General features: G+C 42.8%; 1 long non-coding RNA gene across 1 annotated transcript in view; it reads left to right on the top strand.

The window, feature by feature from the left end:
- LOC310758797 overlaps positions 1–15511 on the top strand; it is a 118450-nt gene extending 102939 nt beyond the window's left edge. The window contains exons 2-3 of the long non-coding RNA XR_014545916.1: positions 12273–12405; positions 15335–15511. This is a non-coding gene — a long non-coding RNA (uncharacterized lncRNA). The remainder of the gene's footprint in view (positions 1–12272; positions 12406–15334) is intronic.
- The last annotated feature ends 6715 nt before the right edge of the window (positions 15512–22226 follow it).

Genomic DNA, 22226 nt, shown 5'->3' with positions numbered 1-22226 from the left:
CTGCTTCAGGTGATAATAATAATAATAATAATAATAATAATAATAATAATAATAATAATAATTTATTATTTATACCCCGCCCATCTGGCTGGGCCTCCCCAGCCACTCTGGGCGGCTTCCATAGAAACCAAAACTACAGTAAAATATCACACGTTAAAAACTTCCCTGAACAGGGCTGCCTTAAGATGTCTTCTGAATGTCAGGTAGTTGTTTATCACTTTGACAAACAATAAATGCCCTGTAGACAACACACTCCTTGATCCCCCTCCTGCCCCACTGGCTCTCCCAGTGGTGAAGCACCACAGCACCATCTTGCTTAAAATTTGCAACGAAGGCTTTGCTGCTTCTCTGCCAATGAGGATAGATTGTGTGGCAGTGGCAGATCAGGCCATAGCAGCAGGAGCAGGTAAATTGGGTCAGGAGCGTTGCCAGCAGCATGGCAAAGAAGCAATTCTTACTTCGCCTCAAGCGGCAAAATGGGATATGCCGCCCATGGCTGATTCTACCATAGATTTTTTTGTCCTTGTTTTGCAATGGAGCAATCGAGCTTGCAGGCAAAGGATGGTCAACTTAGGGGACTCTGCATTTGCTACGTGGAGCAATTAACTATTTAGGTAAACGATGCTTTGGGTAATTAATGGAGCAGGTAGCTGGTACTCATTGACCTATGAAAGTAATATATGTAATTAACAAATTGGATATAAGAGGGTTGTGATGGAAAAGTCTAATGGATTTTAACAGCGGATGAATGCTACGTTAAAGGATGCTAAACTGGAATCAGACAGATTATTGTAAACATGCAGACTGATCAATAGTTAATTGTGACAAGCCATCCTAAAGTTTTCCAGGTTGTACATAATGAAACTAATTTCTTAGTTCTGTGGGTCCCTTAGCCTCAGTCTGAGAAGGGGTGTTAATTTAGGGTGGCAGCCACCCAAATCAGAGGCTCCTAATAATAATAATAATAATAATAATAATAATAATAATAATAATAATAATAAAAATAGTAATAACAATAATTTATTATTTATACCTCACCCATCTGGCTGGGCTTCCCCAGCACTCTAGGTGGCTTCCAACAAAATAATAAAATACAATAATGCATCAAACATTAAAATGAAATGAAATGAAATAATGAAATGAAATGAAAAAATGATCAATCCAGAGGCTGAAGGGAGAGGGGCAGGAGGTGTAATTCTCCTTTGGCAAGAATAAATTACCTTCTGCAACAGAACAGATCATCATCACACATTCCAATGTATTGAGAATTATATGGACAACCTCCACTTATGCAAATACCAGAGCTCCTTTCACACTCGTCATAATTGTTAAGTTCATTGTCTTGTGCAGATCCTGTGCAAAGAGAGAAACAAACGTAAGTGTGGAGAAGGAAGTTAATTCACAATAGGCAGAAAGAAAGCCACAAAATCCTTTCGCTTTACGCATTGCCTACCATTGTTAGGTTCATCGTCTTGTGCAGATCCTGTGCAAAGAGAGAAACAAACGTAAGTGTGGAGAAGGAAGATAATTCACAATAGGCAGAAAGAAAGCCACAAAATCCTTTCGCTTTACGCATTGCCTACCATTGTTAGGTTCATCGTCTTGTGCAGATCCTGTGCAAAGAGAGAAACAAACGTAAGTGTGGAGAAGGAAGATAATTCACAATAGGCAGAAAGAAAGCCACAAAATCCTTTCGCTTTACGCATTGCCTACCATTGTTAGGTTCATCGTCTTGTGCAGATCCCGTGCAAAGAGAGAAACAAACGTAAGTGTGAAGAAGGAAGTTAATTCACAATAGGCAGAAAGAAAGCCACAAAATCCTTTGGCTTTACGCATTGCCTACCATTGTTAGGTTCATCGTCTTGTGCAGATCCTGTGCAAAGAGAGAAACAAACATAAGAGGGGAGAAGGAAGTTAATTCACAAAAGGATGAAAGAGAGGAACAACTCCACAGCCCTTTGAACAGGAGTGGCTCTGTGACTCTCTGGGTGCTGTGGCATCCCCACTCCCACCCCTACCCCCACCCCTGCCACTGGCCACTGGTGTTTACCACCCTTGCTAAATTCACAAGAAGAAAGGGTAAATGTGCTTATCCAGCTATTTGCTCATGAGTGGAGGGTGTCAGTCTATGAAACACGACAGCAAGACGTGAGGCACACATGGCTTATAAGTTATGGAGAAACTAAACTCCAAGGACTACCCAGAATAAAAGGCTGTATATTACATCAGGAAAACTTCCCCACTAATTAGACACGACATATGCCAAATTTAGTGAAAGACCTGTGGAAGAGGCAAATTGAAATTTTTAAAACGTATTCCATAGAATTGCATAGAATTCCATAAAATCTAACCAAACTGAGAAAAGAGGTGGCTACTTTTGTTTTTCCTTACCACTTTTACATGTCATGCACCATAATAAAGTTAGCATGTGAACATCAAAGCACAGCCATCCTTTGAAAGGCAGTTCTCCCTTCAAGTAATGTTTTTTGAAAAATGTGTCTACTCAACTTCACATGAAAAAGTGTCACTTCATGAAAACAGAATGAAAATAAAGGTTATATTAGGGGAGATTGCAAAGCAATGATGGGCATAATGGGAGAAATTCAGCAACACAGTGCATATTTTCCCTAATAGACACACTTTGGTAGGCGATTTTGTCAGATATATACATTTTTATGCAAAGAATTCCCACGAAAGATATTACCACTGAAGAAACGTCTCTAGAAAGAAAAGTGAGCTTCCTTTGCAAGGCCACAGAACAGCAACTGTACTCCTCTCCCTCATCCACCCCACAAATGACTGGCAGGTGTCCCTCTGTTTTCTTCCTCTCCATCCCTTACCTGGGGAAGCCAGGAGCAGCAAAGAGAGAACTGCCAAGCAGAGGTGAAGGATCTTCATGGCTCAGGATGAATTGTGGTGGCAAAGCCAGGCAAAGCCAGCTTTTAAGCTAAATGGAGCCCCAAAGCTTGCCAAGACAGGGCAGGTAGGGAGAAGAAGATTTCATAATTGTAATTTCTTTGGGACGTTGTGACTTAGGCTGACGTGGAAGACAACGTTGCCAAAATCACATGCCTCTGGAATGGCATTCCTGCATTCGGTCAGTCATAGCAGTTTCCACAGAAGATCACAAACATTCTGTTGTGCTGTATTCATGTTTCAGAGCGAGATAGCTTGAATCAAACGAAACATTTATGCTGAGGATGCAATGCCCCACATAGGCAGTGCCTGGGGGGTGTATCCCTCAGGTAAATGACTCACCCCTCACCTGTCCCCACCGCATTGCTGGACCCTTGCGGTTATCTGAAGGAAGGTCACTTTTCACATGCTCTCCTCCCACAATGATTATTCTTTTTTTAAATTACTTTTTTATTCAAAAGTAAAACAAAACATATTATCCAGAAACATATCATCCTTATTTTCCCTCTTTTTCCTCCCCCCCTCCTTCCCCCCACAGATCCCACCCCCCGACTTCCCTCAGTTTCAGTCTTTGATTTCTCTAAAAATGCTGTTTTCTGCATGTTACACAGTTGTATAGATCCTCAAACAATTTAAGTAATAATTATCAATAAAAAGTTTGTGAATGTTTATTCAAAACCAGCCAAGGAATCCAGTTCGCTTTGTTGCGTCTTCAAATACTTTGTAAAGGGTTCCCATTCATCTTTAAAGTCACAGTTATCCTTGTCTCATAGCTTGTATGACAGTTTTGCCAGTTCTGCATAGTCCATCAATTTTTCTTGCCATGCTTCTTTAATTGGGGTTTCTTCAGTCTTCCATCCTTGTGCTATTAAAACTCTCATGGCCGTTGTCGCATACATGAAGATGTTTTTCACAATGATTATTCTTAGTAGTAGTCTGCTTTTTTCAAAAAAAAATTAATCATATTGAAATAATGCCCCTCAATGAGGCCAAACGTAGATTCACAAAATGTTTAGGGGTATGCGTACCCCTGCGACACCCCAGGAAATCGTGTCCTCCAAATCATGGAGAGCCACGTGTTGTGGTGAGATCACCAAACTGCCTTCTTGTTGCAGGGGCGGGCCCGTTTCGATGACCTCCTTGCTTCATTGGTCGCCCCTTTATTACTGGGCCAGCGGATCTCCCTCCCTCCCTATAATTTTAGGTTGCGTTTTTGATCTTGCTATGCCTGTCTAGGGGTCTTCTGTTTTTGGAGCAGGGGCCCGGTGGGAATTTTGCCACTTGGCTGATTGGCTGGTGCCATTTGGTTTTTGCCTACCGTGTATCAAATTGTCACAAATTTGTAAGGTTGGCGGTTAGGCATTGGTTCATTGTTTGGTGGAGGGGATTGTGGATTGGCTGTGCCTGCCCCTCAATTTTGTTGCTGCTGCTGGGGAATTCCGTTAAAGGAATCCAGGGGCTCGATTTGCTCTGTCCGATCCCCTCTCAGGGGCAGGGCCATGCCAGAGTTCCTGGGAACATCTGGTGGAAATCTGCCTCTGTGCTCCCACAGTATGTTTTCCCTTACTGACTTCTGGAGGTTCCAGTTGTCAGTCCAGTTCCTGCCAGTGCAGGTTCAGGTAGACCGAACCAATGCCTAAGCAACCCCTCACATGTTGTAAACAATAAAGTTGTGGCCAAATTAATGCCAAAAACCCTAAACAAATATTCTGTTCCCTGTGTGATTTATTTTGGAGGTGGTTTGGGGGGTCTGCACACGCAAAAAGCACTGGTAGTAGTAATAGCTTCAAAGAGTTCCTCAAAAAGAAAAGATCCAAGTCAATCGATTGAAAAGGTTGAGTGGGACATGCAGGGCAAGGAGATTTCAAAGGTGAAATGATGGACTCTTTGCTTAGTTGAAGGAAGGGCCATCTTCACATGCTCTCTTGTCCTTTTTCTCATTCTTGCAATCATCCTATTTCTCAGACACCTCTTCCAGACAAGACTCAAGGCAACTTACAAAAATATTTTCAAACAGGAGGGGCTCTGCTTCTCTGCTTGCTACACCTGCCATGTCCACTCTGCACCCCATCATAACTGGCCAACCTGGCCTTTCCTTTCTCCTTTCCACCCTTGAAGATGACTAAGCCCCCTTTCCCCCTTCCCAACCTTGTTTCTGAAGCCGCTTCGCTCTTCTGTCCTGCGCTCCATGGAGTCACTGTTATTTGTGGCTAAAGATCAGGGATCTCCAGATCAGAAAAATTCAAAGGCCAATGAGTTAACCTTCTCTGCTTTGAGGTTTTATTTGAGCTTTCATGCTCGGGCCTGGTGTTTCACGCGCAAGGTGATTGGAACTGAATGTGGAACACTTTGCAAGGAATATATGGAACCTAATCCTCAGCTAACGGACGCGGGTGGCCCTGTGGTCTAAACCACTGAGCCTTCGGCTTGCTCCAGGTGGCAGAAGCCCCCAACCAGGCACAATGCCCATGGGTGCCCCTCCTGCCCTGCTGCTTCTGCCAGTGGAAGAGAAGCACCAGCATCATCAGCACTAATTTTGGACAAGATCACTGCCATTTGGGGCAATACGGGATGTGCCACCCTAAGCTGATTCTGCCATAGGTGTCTTTTGCAATGGACAAAGTATGAAAACAACTGGCTGCACAACCAATTAAGCTTGCAATCAAAGGACGGTGTATTCAGGGACCACTTAAGTAATTGATGCTTTGTGTAATGAATGGAACAGGTAGCTGGTACTCACTGCTCTATGAAAATGACATTCTGTGTAATAAAAAGGTTGCATTAGAGATACTTTGTACTGCCAGTGGTTGTTTAATTAATGAAAAGCACAATTAATACAACTGTAAATCTTGCAGGCTGCCTAATCAACCTACATAATGACTATAATGAGTTTTGTTTTGGTTATTTCTGTTTCTGAAGGAATATAATGGCTTTAAGACATGGGTGGGAATTAAGAAAGAGGATCAGACACAGTCTGTTTTTCCTAAATCTTTATAACATTTCTGCTAAAGTCACATAAATTCATTCCAACATCATTCTAACATTCATTAATTTTGCAGTGTTTCTGTAAATAGTCTTTAAATTTCTTCCAGTCTTCTTCCACCAACTCTTCTCCCTGGTCTCGGATTCTGCCAGTCATTTCTGCCAGTTCCATATAGTCCATCACCTTCATCTGCCATTCTTCCAGGGTGGGTAGATCTTGTGTCTTCCAATACTTTGCAATAAGTATTCTTGCTGCTGTTGTAGCATACATAAAGAAAGTATGCTACCTTCTTTGGCACCAATTGGCCGACCATGCCCAGGAGAAAGGCCTCTGGTTTCTTCAGAAAGGTATATTTAAATACCTTTTTCATTTCATTATAGATCGTCTCCCAGAAAGCCTTAATCCTTGGGCATGTCCACCAGAGGTGAAAGAATGTACCTTCAGTTTCTTTACATTTCCAACATTTATTATCGGGCAAATGATAAATTTTCGCAAGCTTGACTGGTGTCATGTACCACCTGTATATCATTTTCATTATATTCTCTCTTAAGGCATTGCATGCCGTGAACTTCATACCTGTGGTCCATAACTGTTCCCAGTCAGCCATCATGATATTGTGTCCAACATCTTGTGCCCATTTAATCATAGCAGATTTCACCGTTTCATCCTGAGTATTCCATTTCAACAGCAAGTTATACATTCTTGACAAATTCTTAGTTTTGGGATCTAACAGTTCTGTTTCCAATTTTGATTTTTCCACCTGGAAGCCAATTTTTTTATCTAAATTGTATGCCTCCATTCTCTGATAATAGTGAAGCCAATCTCGCACTCTATTTTTTAATTTTTCAAAACTCTGCAGTTTTAATCTGTCTCCCTCTTGTTCCAGAATTTCCCAATATTTCGGCCATTTGGCCTCCATATTGAGCTTTTTCTGAGCTTTCGCTTCCATTGGTGACAGCTACCTTGGGGTTTTATTTTCAAGCAAATCCTTGTATCTTATCCAAACATTAAACAGTGCTTTTCTGACAATATGATTTTTAAATGCTTTATGTGCTTTGACCTTATCATACCACAAATATGGATGCCACCTGTCAGGGAACTGCCATCGGAACTAGAGGAGGAGGCAAGGCTCCACAGCGATGCTGGAGAAGGGCCAAGCAGGGAGAGAGGCAGCTCTCCGGCTGGGGAAGAAAATCAGCGTAACACCAGGGATAGAGGGGGGCCGATGGGGGAAGCAGAGAGGAAGCTCCAGGACTCCTCGCATGAGACCAGCGAGGAGAGCACGGGTCCTCCGCTGCCCACACCCACCGTGCGCAGAAGACTTCCGCGCAGGGAGAGTAGGCGGCGACTTGGCGTCAAAGAACTTCTTTGCTGGAAGAGGTTCAAGAAACGCCCACTGACGGATTCTGCTAGCGACTGAACAGCCACGGAGAGAATGGCTGTCCAGACAGAAAAGGTTTAACCAGGCAACCTAGCCCAGAGCGGCGGTAACTTACGCACGAGCAACCCCTAAAACCATTACACCACCCAAAAATGTTGTTAAAACCTTCTAAATCCAACACATCCGTGTTCTCAAGATGCATCCATTCTCTCAGCCAGCAAAAAGCGGCTGATTCATAATAAAGTTTTAAGTCTGGCAGGGCAAATCCACCTCTTTCCTTAGCGTCGGTTAATATCTTAAATTTTATTCGAGGTTTCTTGCCCTGCCAGACAAATCTAGAGATATCTCTCTGCCACGTCTTGAAACACTCCGTTTTATCTAATATTTGCAATGTTTGAAACAAAAACAACATCCTTGGCAATACATTCATCTTTATCGCAGCAATTCGGCCTAGCAATGATAACTTCAGGTTTGACCATATTTCTAGATCCTTTTTCACTTCCCTCCAACATTTTTCATAGTTATCCTTAAACAGATTCACATTCTTGGCAGTCATGTTAACCCCTAGGTATTTCACTTTCTTAACCAATGTTAACCCTGTCTCCTTCTGAAACTTTTCTCTCTCCATCACTGTTAGATTTTTCTCTAAGACTTTAGTTTTCATCTTATTCAACTTAAATCCCGCTACTTGTCCAAATTCTTGAATCAATTCCAGTACTCTTTTAGTACTAGATTCTGGCTCCTGTAGTGTCAATACCAAATCGTCAGCAAATGCTTTCAGTTTGTACTGTTTAGCTCCAACTTGTATACCTTTAACTGTTTGGTCCCTTCTGATCATGTTTAGAAGAACCTCCAGGACCGATATAAAAAGCAATGGAGAGATTGGGCAACCTTGTCGTGTTCCTTTCTCTATCTTAAATTCTTCCGTCACCACATTATTCACAATTAATTTGGTCTTTTGTTCTGAATAAATTGCACCTATACCATTTTCAAAACCTTGACCAACCCCCATCCCCTGTAAATTTTTCTTCATAAAACTCCAAGAAATGTTGTCAAAAGCTTTCTCCGCATCCACAAATATCAAAACTGCTTTGGTATTAATATTCACTTGTAACTTTTCTAAAATGTTAATTATGTTCCTCGTGTTATCAGACAAGTGTCTACCCGGGAGAAAGCCAGCTTGGTCTTTATGGATTTCTTCTACTAATACTTTTTTTAGTCTTAGCCAAGATGTCTGCAAAGATTTTATAGTCCACATTAAGCAAAGATATGGGGCGGTAATTCTTAAGCAGTGTCTTCTCAGACTCTGTTGTCGGTATAAGTGTAATATAAGCTTCCTTCCACGACTCTGGTGCCTTTTTCCCTTCCAGTATTCCATTACACACTTCCATTAAAGGCTGTATTATCCAATCTTTCAAGGTTCTGTAATATCTTGAAGTCAAACCGTCCGGTCCTGGGGATTTACCCAATTGCATATTCTGGATGGCCCCTTCTATCTCTTGCTCCGTTATTTTATAATTCAACATTAACTTATTTTCTTGAGAGATTTTTTGTAGTCCATTTATTTTCAAAAAACTGTCTATATCCATTTGTTTCTGAGTTTCCTGTGTATATAGTTGTTTAAAATACCTCTGAAAACACTTTCTGATCTCCGCTGGATTCTGTATGTTTTTCCCTTCTACATCCAAATTTGTAATAGTGTTAAGTTTCTGTCTTTTTTTCATTTGCCAAGCCAGTAGTTTACCACATTTGTTTGCCGATTCAAATGTCTTTTGTCTCATCTGTTTAATTTTCCATTCTATTTCTTGATTTATCATTTTCATATATTGTACTTGATGTAACTTTATTTCTTTCAAAATCTCCTGCGATTTTGGCTTCGCTCTCAGTTTCTTCTCTCCTTCCTTTATTTTCTCCAAGATCTTGTCTTTTTTCTCATTTTGGACTCTCTTTTGGATCGCATTCTGTTGTATCAAGAATCCTCTCATGACCGCTTTACTTGCGTCCCAAATTATTCTTTTTTCTACAGTGGTATTCATATTTATCTCAAAATAGTCTCTCAAAGTTTTGGGGGCCTTCTTGGTCACTTCTTTGTTCCTAAACAATGTGTCATTCATCCTCCACCTGAAGGAACCAGTTGGTGTTAATTTCAATTCCATCTTTACAGCATTATGGTCGGAGCACATTTTGGGGCATATTTCCGCCTTTCTAGTCTTTGGAGCCAGCCCTCTAGTTATCCAAATTTGGTCAGTTCTTGTCCATGTCATTTTGGCCTCAGAGAAGAAGGTTCCCTCTCTTCCCAAAGGGTTTTTAATTCTCCAAATATCAACAAAGTCCATATTGTCAGTCATATCAAAGAAAGTCTTTGGCAATCTACCATCCTTAGTAACTACCTGTCTCTGTGCTTTATCCATATTTGTAGACACTACTCCATTCATATCCCCCATCAAAATCATATTGTAGTCCATATAGTCCATCAGAGTCTCATGTAGCTTCTTAAAGAATTCCGATTTCCCCTCATTTGGTGCATAAATACCTAATATCAAAAACTTCTCTCCTTGCGATTGGATTTCAATTGCTACAAATCTTCCTTGATCATCTTTAAAAAGAAATTTCGGTGATAGGCTTTCCTTTGCATAAAGTACTACTCCTCTTTTTTTTACTTTGTCTGATGAAATAAATTCCTGTCCCAATCTTTTATTTACCAATATTTTCCTATGTAGCCTTATCACATGTGTTTCTTGTAGGCAAATCAAGTCCAATTGTTCCTTTTTTAATACATGAAAGACTCTTCATCTTTTCTCGGGGGAATTCATCCCATTAATATTCCAGCTTAATATTTGCAGTGCCATGATGTAATTACTTTAAGTCACCTCGAACTGCGCCTTTGAAATCTCCTTGCCCTGCATGTCCCACTCAACCTATTCAATCAATGGACTTGAATCTTTTTTTCTGGAAGAACTGTTTGAAGCTATTACTACTACCTGTGCTATTTCCTGGGGGGGATGCAGGGGTCCGCATACCCCTAAACATTTTGTGAATCTAAGTTTTGCCAGATTGAGGAGCAGTATTTGAATATGAGTAGGAAAATGAGAGTAATCCTAAACATTTTTGGGGGGAGGAATGCACGGGCTACTACTAAGAATAATCATTGTGGGAGGCGAGCATGTGAAAACTGCCGTTCCTTCACATAACCGCAAGGGTCCAGCAATGTGGTGGGGACAGGTGAGGGGTGAGTCATTTAACTGAGAGATACATCCCCCTAGCACTGCCTATGTGGGGCATTGCATCCTCCTCATAAGTGTTTAATTTGATTCAAGCTATCTTGCTCTGAAACATGAATACAGAACATCTGAATGTTTGTGATTTTACTTCTGTGGAAACTGCTATGGCTGACCGAATGCAGGAGTGCTTTTCCAGAGGCACGTGATTTTGGCAACGTTCTCGTTCACGTCAGTCTAAGTCACAACGTCCCAAAGAAATTACAATTATGAAATCTTCTTCTCCCTACCTGCCCTCTCTTGGCAAGCTTTGGGGCTCCATTTAGCTTAAAAGCTGGCTTTGCCACCACAATTCATCCTGAGCCATGAAGATCCTTCACCTGTGCTTGGCAGTTCTCTCTTTGCTGCTCCTGGCTTCCCCACGTAAGGAATGGAGAGGAAGAAGTCAGAGGGACACCTGCCAGCCTATTATGGGGTGGAAGAGGGAGAGGAGTACAGTTGCTGTTCTGTGGCCTTGCAAAGGAAGCTCACTTTTCTTCCTAGAGATGTTTCTTTAGTGGTAATCTCTTTAGTGGGAATTCTTTGCATAAAAATGTATATATATGACAAAATTGCCTACCAAAGTGTGTCTACTAGGGAAAATATGCACCGTGTTGCTGAATTTCCCCCATTATGCCCATCATTGCTATACAATTTCCCCTATTATAACCTATATTTTCATGCTATTGTCATGAAATTACACTTTTTCATGTACATTTTTTAAACACATTACTTGGAGGGAGAGCTGACTTTCAGAGGACAGCTGTGCTTTGATGTTCACATGTTGTCTTCATTATGGCAGAGTAATATAAGGAAAAAGGGACGTGGGTGGCCCTGTGGTTTAAACCACTGAGCCTCATGGGCTTGGCGATCAGGAGGTTGGCGGTTTGAATCCCCACGACGGGGTGACCTCCCATTGCTCGGTCACAGCTCCTGCCAACCTAGCAATTCGAAAGCACATCAAAGTCAAGTAGATAAATAAGTACCGCTCTGGTGGGAAGGTAAGCAGCTTAGTCATGCTGGCCACATGACCCGGAAGCTGTCTCTGGTCAAACGCCTGCTCCCTCAGCCTGTAAAGCGGGATGAGCGCACAACCCCAGAGTTGTCTGCAACTGGAATTAACTGTCAAAACAGTCCTTTACCTTTTTTTTTAATATATGGAAAATGGCATCACATGTAAAACTGGTAAGGAAAAACAAAAGTAGCCTCTTCTTTTCTCAGTTGGGTTAGATTTTATGGAATTCTATGCAGATTTATGGAATATTTTTTACAAAATAAAATTTTGATTTGTCTCTTCCACAGGTCTGCCAATAAATTTGGGGTATAAAGTTTCTAATTAGTGGGGAAATGCTTCTTGAGGTAATATAGAGCCTTTTATTCTGGGTAGTCCTTGGGGCTCTGATGGCTTCAGTTCCAGGCTTTAGTTTCTCTATAACGTATAAGCCATGTGTGCCTCACTTCTTGCTGTCGTGTTTCATGGACTGACACCCTCCACTCATGAGCAAATATCTGGATAAGCACATCTACTATTTCTTCTTGTGAATGTAGCAAGGGTGGTAAACACCAGTGGCCAGTGGTAAGGGGTGGGGGTGAGGGGTAGGAGTTGGGATGCCACAGCACCCAGAGAGTCACAGAGCCACTCCTGTTCAAAGGGCTGTGGAGTTGTTCCTCTCTTTCATTCTATTGTGAATTAACTTCCTTCTCCCCACTTATGTTTGTTTCTCTCTTTGAACAGGATCTGCACAGTACCAGGAACCTAAGAATGCTAGGCAATGCTATAGGGCCAATGGTATTTGCTTCCCTCTAACTTGTCCCGGTAATTCTAAAAGGATTGGAAGCTGTGCTCATAATCATTTCTGTTGCAAATGGTAATTTCAGCTTACACCTCCTACCCCTCTCCCATTACCCCCTGGATTGATCATTTTAAGTACCCAATGCAGAGTCCCCTAAACTGATCATCCTTTGCCTGCAAGCACAATTGCTCCATTGGAAATATAAAAATAAAAATACCTATGCCAGAATCAGCCAAGTGTGGAACATCCCATTTTGCCACTTGATGCAAAACGGTAATTGCTGCTTTGCCATTCTGCCAGCACGGCTCCTAAGCCCATCTACCTGCTCCTCCTGCCATGGCCTGATCTGCCGCTGACACACACCATACCCCGTTGATTGCAGGCACAGAAGCGGCACTGCCATTGTTGCCCATTTTGAGCAAGATGTGCCGGGTTCTTTCACCACAGGCAGATCCAGCGGGGCAGGAGGGGCACCAATGGGTTTGTTGTCTGAGGGGCTTCTGCCACCAGAAGCAGGATCCTCTCCTGCCTCATGGCTGGTCCAGCTGTCTTTGGCCCCTTTGTCCTGTGAGCTTATGCCAGTTCTCCTTTGCCAAATCCCTAAACCACACCGGATGGGCACATTTAATTTATTGTGCACCTTCACCCATTGTTAATCTCATTGTGTGGTGTCCTGCCCTCCACCATTTAAGATTACCTCAGTTTCACATCCCATACATTCCAGGCAAATTTCCCACTTTCTTTTTTTTTTTTTTTTAAATAATATTTATTAAAATTTTTCAAAAATACAAAAAATATCACTTTACGGGACTCCCCCCTTCCCCCACCCCTACCATATTCCCCTTTCATATTGTTGGCCAAACAAGTTCCCCATTCAAATTGAAACTTAATTTGTTTTACCCTTAATAATAATAAAAAAAAAAAAAAGAAAAAAAACCCAGTGTTCTTTCCCCAAGACCCACCCCATGTCATTCCACAATTTCCATTTTTTAATAAAAGAAGCACCCCAGATAATAGAAACAGAAAAGGTAGAAAATAAAAAAAATATAATGAATAATAGACCAATTCAGCAAAAAATAACAAAGTTGGCAAGCCTTTGGAGTTTTAGTTCTCCCCCCCCTGTCTCCGGTTTAATTTCCCCCTGACCATCAACCCCTAGTGTCTGCCTGGAATTCTTAAGGCCATAAATCACAACTTTTCCCCAACTCCTTGCTGGCTATTTCTTTTTAAAATTAAAAATAAATTTTTTTGAAAATCAAAATTATTATTATTATCATTATTTTTCAAAACTTTAACTTCAGTCTTTAATAAAACTGTAATAGAACTCCCTCCATTGTTCTTTCCAGGTTGTAGTCTAATTTCCCTTTGTTCCGCTGCTAAAACGTTGTAATTCGAAAGTTTGGTAAGTCTGCAGGGATGGTTGTTATTCAGGGGCAAAACCTTACGTTCAGTCCCTTCCTTTCTTCAATAGAAAAATCTATTGTCTCCTTTAAAAAAACAAAAAAGAAAACACCCTGAAGACGAGATGTTATTTCCGTTTTGCAGCTTTCCCAGAAGATAACCAGTCCTGTAAAGTTCCATTGGTGTTTTTCCACTTTCCCAATCCTTGTAATGTCCCGAAGCTCCTCAAGGGGGATTGTTGTGACTTTGTTTCCTCTAATCCAAAAGTCAATTTGTTATCCATATTCGCCATTTTGTATCCAAATTTTAACAAGTTGTATCAAATTGTATCAAATTTAACCAGCCAAGTTCTCATAATAAAATCCACTCCGCTTTTCGACTTTGACATCTATTTTGACAGCTGTCAAAATCTCCGACTCCTTTCACCAGGCTCTCTCTTCAGTCGCCCCGGTTCCCAGGGGGGGGGGTTGCGTTTCCCTTCTCCAGTTCCTCCTCCAGCACAGTTCTTGTAGTTCCCCATCGTGAAATTTTGGATTTTTATCAGCAATGCAAGCCTTTTTGGGTCTTGGTTTCCCCGTCCTTGTTTTGGAAAGTTTACAATAGGGAGGGGACTGACTTCCTTTTTGGATCCCCCCCGCTCGTATCCAATTCGAAAAAAAAAAAAAATTTTTTTTCCTCCTTTTGAGCCCGGTTTCCAAATTTACTCACGGGTTGTTGTTGAAAAGTCCGAATTTTCAATGGAAGAAGTCAGCGCTCTCCGCCGGATGGCATGCGGCTTCGCTCAGCAGGGGAAGCAGAAAACTCAAGGCACCACGCTTCTCCCCGGCACCCGATCCGTAGCCTTTAAAAAGGCTCCTTCACGAGTCGGGAGGGCGCTAACGGTGCAAGCCGAGTCTCCATGTCCACGGCCTCCGTGGCCGTGGTTTCTAAGGGTCCCCGCATCGCCGGTGCGGTAGAACCCAGCCCCTGCCGAGCAGACTCCCTCCGGAGCTCGGAGGGAGTCCGCCATTCGGCGATGGCGCCAACCCGGAAGTCCCCAAATTTCCCACTTTCAATTCCAAGCAGCCTCATTTTATCTTTTAATGAAAGAACCTGAGGCAGTAGACTTTTGTCTTGGGTCCTGGCAGGGAAATTAGCAACTGGACGGAATGAACCCCAGGGTGCCAGTTCTCCCGTGTTTCTCAAAACATTGTCACAAAATGGTGAGCAAGCTTCCTGTTTCCCCAGAACTCTTCCTCAGGGCCACAAAGACAACACATCCCTGCCATGCATAACATCCAGTCTGCAGGAGAATATTGGAGACCTTGCAAGCTCACTCACTATTCTGTGACATATTTAATTATAACTAAAAAAGAAAGTCCCCCAGGGGTAGGGGTGTCTGAGAGACTGCATTTAATTCTCATCGGAAGGTGAATCTATTTAATTCATAGTTTCTGGAAATAAAAAACTGAGACAGCCCTATCCCTACCCAATGGTTTATTATCATGAAATCTTTCTTGTGGTCCAACATGCCTTGCTTTGTGTTTTCATGTCTCAAACATGGTCACTTTGCTATGAAACTGAGTTAACTCTTGTCTTTTTGTTGCTGGTTTCTGTGTTTTAGACGGGAGGAGTGATAGATGCCTTTGAAAAGTGGAAGATGCTCCCTCTCTTTGAGAGCCGCTGGATCCCGCTTGATCCCCAGCTAGGGACTTCTTCTCCAAAGCATCCAGATTGAAAAAGCAACATTTTCAAGGCTTACATGAGCTTGTGCCTTGCAATAAAAGCAGATCCAAAAGCCCTTTCCCCTCTGTTTTTCATTTTTAAGCATGAATGTTATTGCTAATGAAGTAAAAATGGCACCTCACATCCATGAGAAGGAGGTGTCAGCCGGCATGGTTTGTGGAGAGGCCCAAAACGTCATTAGAAAGGAAGACTAAAAGGGGGTGAGGATTCCCCAAAACAATCTAGTGAGGAGGACTGGGCCAAAATGTGGAAAATGAAGAGTCACAAAACATGGGGGGGTGGAATGAGAGGGAGAAGAAATTCAGTTCTTCCATTTAAATGGTAACCAACCTGAGTGGCACTCTTTTAAAAAGTATGCCAATTGAAATATAGTCATTCTTCAAAATCCACAGGTGTCTGAAATTTCGGATTATTGAACTGACCAGACCAGGTCTGGAAGCTTCCTCTTATAGATTCTTGCCCCCCCCCCCCACGTTCCCAGACGTTTCACTGTCTATTGATCCCTGTGCCATCAGTTTATTTCTCGCTGCCACCACACAGGCCCTACCTGGTACAATACTGAGTCCAGTCAGGGTTAAGTTGGAACATAAACTTCTGTTGATTTATTGCAATTTAACAAGCATGTGGTTTCATAAATGGTCTCACTCACTAAACCACCTCTCAGATATTTACTTCTCTTCCTAACTCCTAACTGTTCCTGACTCAGCTTCTCTTGCTACACTAACTCAACCTGCCCACAGACTCAATCCCATTTCACCCCCACTCTGCCATCCATCTCCAACCACCTCTAGACACTCACACAGGACCTTCACTGACTTCACTTGTTCTTATTTGAAAGAGAGGTAGAGCTGGGTATCATCCGCATACTGATGAACACCCAGCCCAAACCCCCTGATGACCCCTCCCAGCAGCTGCATGTAGATGTTGAAAAGCATGGGGGAGAGGACAGAACCCTGAGACACCCCACAAGTGAGAGCCCAGGGGTCTGAACACTCATCCCCCCCACCACTTTCTGAACACTGCCCAGGAGAAAGGAGCAGAACCACAGTATAAAAGTGCCCCCAGCTCCCAGCCCCTTGAGATGGTCCAGACGTATGTTATGGTTGATGGTGTCAAAAGCCACTGAGAGATCCAGGAGAACTAGGAAACCGCTCCCACCTTTGTCCCTAGCCCGCCGGAGATCCTAGACCATTGTGACCAAGGCAGTTTCAGTCCCAAGATGAGGCCTGAATCCTGACTGGAAGGGATCCAAATGGTCTGCTTCTTCCAGGCATGCCTGGAGTTGTTCAGCAACCACTCTCTCAATCACCTTGCCCAAGAATGGAAGATTTCAGACTGGATGATAGTTGGCCATATTGGCAGCATCTAAAGATGGTTTTTTAAGAAGCGGTTTGACAACCACCTCTTTCAGCAGGTCTGGGAAGGCTCCTTCACAGAGAGAAGCATTCACCACCCCACGAAGTCCATCGCCCAGCCCTTACCGGCTAGCTTTTATAAGCCAGGATGGGCAAGGATCAATGAGACAGGTGGTTGGTTTCACTCGTCCAAGCAGCCTGTCCATATCCTCAGAGGTAACAGACTGGAATTGATCCCACGCAACTTGACTAGACAGGACTCTAGCACTCTCTCGCCCTGGCCCTTCTCCCACGGTGGAGTCTACCTCTTCTTGAATCTGAGTGACTTTATCTGCAAAAAACTTTGCAAAATCATTGCAGGAGATCATGCGGCCCATACTGGGCCCTGATGTAGCAGGTGGTACCGCTGAATTGCAAACCACCTGAAAGAGTCTCCTGCTGCTGTTTTCTGCAGATTCAATAGAGGCAGAGAAGAAAGTCCTCTTTGCCATTGTTACCGCCACTTGGTAGGCTCGACATTGAGCTCTAACCCGTGTCCGGTCAGCTTCAGAATGAGTTATCTGCCACTGGCGCTCTAGCCATCTCAGCGATTGTTTCATTGCCCTCAGATCTGTGGGAAACCATGCAATCAGAGAGGGCACTCTGTAGCCAAACAGCCAATAGCCCTGGTTAACGCCACATTCCAGCGGGCCACCAGGGAATCAGCTGAAAGGCCAACATGAGATAAAGCATCCCCTGCCACTCTCTGGAAACCATTTGGATCCATTTGGATCCATTAAGTGGCGGGGGTAGACCATCCAACAAAATGGCTGTGGCAGGTTCTGGGGGGGGGGGGATGCACTGGGAGAACCGATCTCAGTGATTAGGGGTAGGAGGAGAAGTTACGCTAAGACCAGACTACGTCATTACCGAAGAGGCATGTTTAGTCGTTGTTTGAGGACTATCCCTGCCTCCGGGTCTGGTCCACAGATCTGAGGGCAAATGTTTTCAACATCTACATGCAGCAGCTGGGAGAGATCATCAGGGGGTTTGGGCTGGGTGTTCACCAGTATGCGGATGATACCCAGCTCTAGCTTTCTTTCAAATCAGAACCAGTGAAGGCGGTGAAGGTCCTGTGGAACACCCTCCCACCAGATGTCAAAGAGAAAAACAACTACCAAACATTTAGAAGACATCTGAAGGAAGCCTTGATTAGAGAAGTTTTTAATGTTTAATAGGTTATTGCATTTTAATATTCTCTTGGAAGCCACCCAGAGTGGCTGGGGGAACCCAGCCAGATGGGCAGGGTATAAATAAATTATTATTATTATTATTATTATTATTATTATTATTATTATTATTATTTTATTATTATTATTATTATTATTATTATTTGCATTCTCTTATCTCACCAGACTGGGTGCCATGGGATCCTAGGATGAAGAATTCTTCCTGGTAGGCACATGTGCATGCAATTATGCCTAATATACTGTAATGAGTGGGCTTTGTGGAGCTAATTTCTGCAAAAGCCTGGGCTACTTCTTGTGACATTAACATATGAGAGTGCTGGAGGTGAAATAGTTAAACAGGTTACCCTATCAGAACTCGGGGGGGTGGAGTCAGAGGGACTATAAAACCAGCTCTGGGAGGGGCGAAGGGAGGAGTTCATTGGGAGTGGGGTGGTTGGTGGGAGTAGGAGTGATTTGGGATAGAGTCTGTGGGTAGGTTGAGTTATTGTAGTGAAATAAGGAAGACAAGTAAATATCTGAGAGGTGGTTTAGTGAGTGAGAGCAGGTAGCGGAAGTTATAGGTCTGGATAGGCACCCCATGATTGTAATTCACTAAGACCGTTTATGAAACCACACGCTTGTTAAACTGCAATAAATAAACAGAAGTTTATGTTCCAACTTAACCCTGACTGGACTCAGTATTTTACCAGGTAGGCCCTGGGTGGTGGTGGCAAGAAATAAAGTGGTGGCACAGGGATCAATAGATGGTGAAATGTCCGGGGACCCTGTGTGATCGCCACACTTCCCAACCTGCAATACTGTGGGGGGAGGGGGCAAGAATCCATAAGAGGAAACTTCCAGACCTGGTCTGGTCAGTTCAATAATCCCAAAATTCAGACACCTGTGGGTTTTGAAGGATGACTATATTTCAACTGGCAAACTTTTTAAAAGAGTGCAACTCAGGTTGGTTACCATTTAAATGGAAGCAGAACTGAACTTCTTCTCCCTCTCATTCCACCCTCCATATTTTGTCACTCTTCATGTTCCACATTGTGTCCCAGTCCTCCTCACTAGACTGTTTTGGGGGATCTTCACCCCCTTTTAGTCTTCCTTTCTAATGACGTTTTGGGCCTCTCCACAAACCATGCCTGCTAACACCTCCTTCTCATGGACGTAAGGTGCCATTTTGGCTTCTTACTAGCAAGAACACTCATGCTTAGAAATGAAAAACAGAGGAGAAAAGGCTTTTGGATCTGCTTTTATTGCAAGGCACAAGCTCAAGGAAGCCTTGAAAATGTTGCTTTTTTCAGTCTGGATGCTTTGGAGAAGAAGTCCCTAGCTGGGGATCAAGCGGGATCCAGCGGCTCTCAAAGAGAGGGAGCATCTTCCACTTTTCAAAGGCATCTATCACTCCTCCCGTCTAAAACATAGAAACCAGCAACAAAAAGACAACAGTTAGTTTCATAGCAAAGTGACCATGTTTGAGACAAGAAAATACAAAGCAAGTGATGTTGGACCACGAGAAACATTTCATGATAATAAACCATTGGGTAGGGATAGGTCTGTTTCACTTTTTTGGTTCCAGAAACTATGAATTACATAGATTCACCTTTCGATGAGAATTGAATCCAATCCCTTGCCCATCCTCATCCCTGGGGGACTTCCTTTTATAAGTAAAATTAAATATGTCACAGAATAGTGAGGGAGCTTTCAAGGTCTCCAATATTCTCCTGCAGACTGGATGTTATGCACGGCAGGGATGTGTTGTCTTTGTGGCCCTGAGGAAGAGTTCTGGGGAAACAGGAAGCTTGCTCACAATTTTGTGAGAATGTTTTGAGAAACACGGGAGAACTGGCACCCTGGGGTTCATTCAGTCCAGTTGCAAATTTCTCTGCAATGACCCAGGACAAAATTCCTTCTTTCAAATTCTTTACATCTGAAAGACACAGCTGATTGCAGAGCTGGACCAGCCATGAGGCAGGTGAGGACCGTGCTTCAGGTGATAGATGCCCTGTAGACAACACACTCCTTGATCCCCCTCCTGCCCCACTGGCTCTTCCAGTGGTGAAGCACCACAGCACCATCTTGCTTAAAATTTGCAACGATGGCTGTCCTGGTTCTCTGCCAATGAGGATAGATTGTGTGGCAGTGGCAGAGCAGGCCATAGCAGCAGGAGCAGTAAGATACGGTGTGGTTTAGGGATTTGGCAAAGGAGATCTGGCATAAGCTCACAGGGCAAAGGGGCCAAAGACAGCTGGACCAGCCATGAGGCAGGTGAGGACCCTGCTTCTGGTGGCAGAAGCCCCTCAGACAGTAAACCCATTGGTGCCCCTCCTGCCCCGCTGGTTCTGCCTATGGTGAAAGAACTCGGCACCACCTTGCTTAAAATGGCAAACAATGGTAGTGCCGCTTCTGTGCCTGCAACCAACAGGGTATGGTGTGTGTCAGAGGCAGATCAGGCCATGGCAGGAGGAGCAGGTAGATGGGCTGAGGAGCCGTGCTGGTAGCATGGCAAAGAAGCAATTCTTACTTCGCCTCAAGCGGCAAAATGGGATATGCTGCCCTTGCCTGATTCTGCCATAGATTTTTTTGTCCTTGTTTTGCAATGGAGCAATCGAGCTTGCAGGCAAAGGATGGTCAACTTAGGGGACTCTGCATTTGGTATGTGGAGCAATTAACTATTTAGGTAAACGATGCTTTGGGTAATTAATGGAGCAGGTAGCTGGTACTCATTGACCTATGAAAGTAATATATGTAATTAACAAATTAGATATAAGAGGGTTGTGATGGAAAAGTCTAATGGATTTTAACAGCGGATGAATGCTACGTTAAAGGATGCTAAACTGGAATCAGGCAGATTATTGTAAAAATGCAGACTGATCAATAGTTAATTGTGACAAGCCATCCTAAAGTTTTCCAGGTTGTACGTAATGAAACTAATTTCTTAGTTCTGTGGGTCCCTTAGCCTCAGTCTGAGAAGGGGTGTCAATTTAGGGTGCCAGCCACCCAAAGCAGAGGCGCCTAATAATAATAATAATAATAATAATAATAATAATAATAATAATTAGTAATAACAATAATTTATTATTTATACCTCACCCATCTGGCTGGGCTTCCCCAGGACTCTGGGTGGCTTCCAACAAAATAATAAAATACAATAATGCATCAAACATTAAAATGAAATGAAATGAAATGAAATAATGAAATGAAATGAAAAAATGATCAATCCAGAGGCTGAAGGGAGAGGGGCAGGAGGTGTAATTCTCCTTTGGCAAGAAGAAATTACCTTCTGCAACAGAACACATTATCATCACACATTCCAATGTATTGATAATTATCAGGACAACCTCCACTTATGCAAAAACCGTTGATATTTTCACACTCGTCATAATTGTTAAGTTCATCGTCTTGTGCAGATCCTGTGCAAAGAGAGAAACAAACGTAAGTGTGGAGAAGGAAGATAATTCACAATAGGCAGAAAGAAAGCCACAACTCCATAGCTCTTTGAACCGGAGTGGCTCTGTGACTCTCTGGGTGCTGTGGCATCCTAACTCCTACCCCCCCAACCCGCCACTGGCCACTCCTGTTCACCCCCTTTCTATATTCACAAGAAGAAATGGTAAATGTAGTTATACAGATATTTGCTTGTAAGTGGAGGATGTCAACCTATGAAACAGGAGAGCAAGAAGTGAGGCACACATGGCTTATAAGTTATAGAGAATCTAAAACCTGAAACTGAAGCCATCAGAGTCCTAAGGACTACCCAGAATAAAAGGCTCTCTATTACATCAAGAAAACTTCCCCACTAATTAGACACGACATATGCCAAATTTAGTGAAAGACCCGTGGAAGAGACAAATCAAAATTTTTAAAACGTATTCCATAGAATTGCATGGAATTCCATAAAATCTAACCAAACTGAGAAAAGAGGTGGCTACTTTTGTTTTTCCTTACCACTTTTACATGTGATGCACCATAATAAAGTTAACATGTGAACATCAAAGCACAGCCATCCTTTGAAAGGCAGTTCTCCCTTCAAGTAATGTTTTTTTAAAAATGTGTCTACTCAACTTCACATGAAAAAGTGTAACTTCATGAAAACAGAATGAAAATAAAGGTTATATTAGGGGAGATTGTTCTTTATCTTGCACTGTTTTTATCTTGATTTTCTTTCCTTTATAGTTAAAAGACAGGCCTTGTGGGAACT

This window comes from Podarcis filfolensis (assembly GCF_964270895.1).
Source record: "Podarcis filfolensis genome assembly, chromosome: 3".
Taxonomy (NCBI): Eukaryota; Metazoa; Chordata; class Lepidosauria; order Squamata; family Lacertidae; genus Podarcis; species Podarcis filfolensis.
The sequence above is the reverse complement of the archived record's forward strand: the minus strand, read 5'-3'. Positions and strand labels throughout refer to the sequence as shown.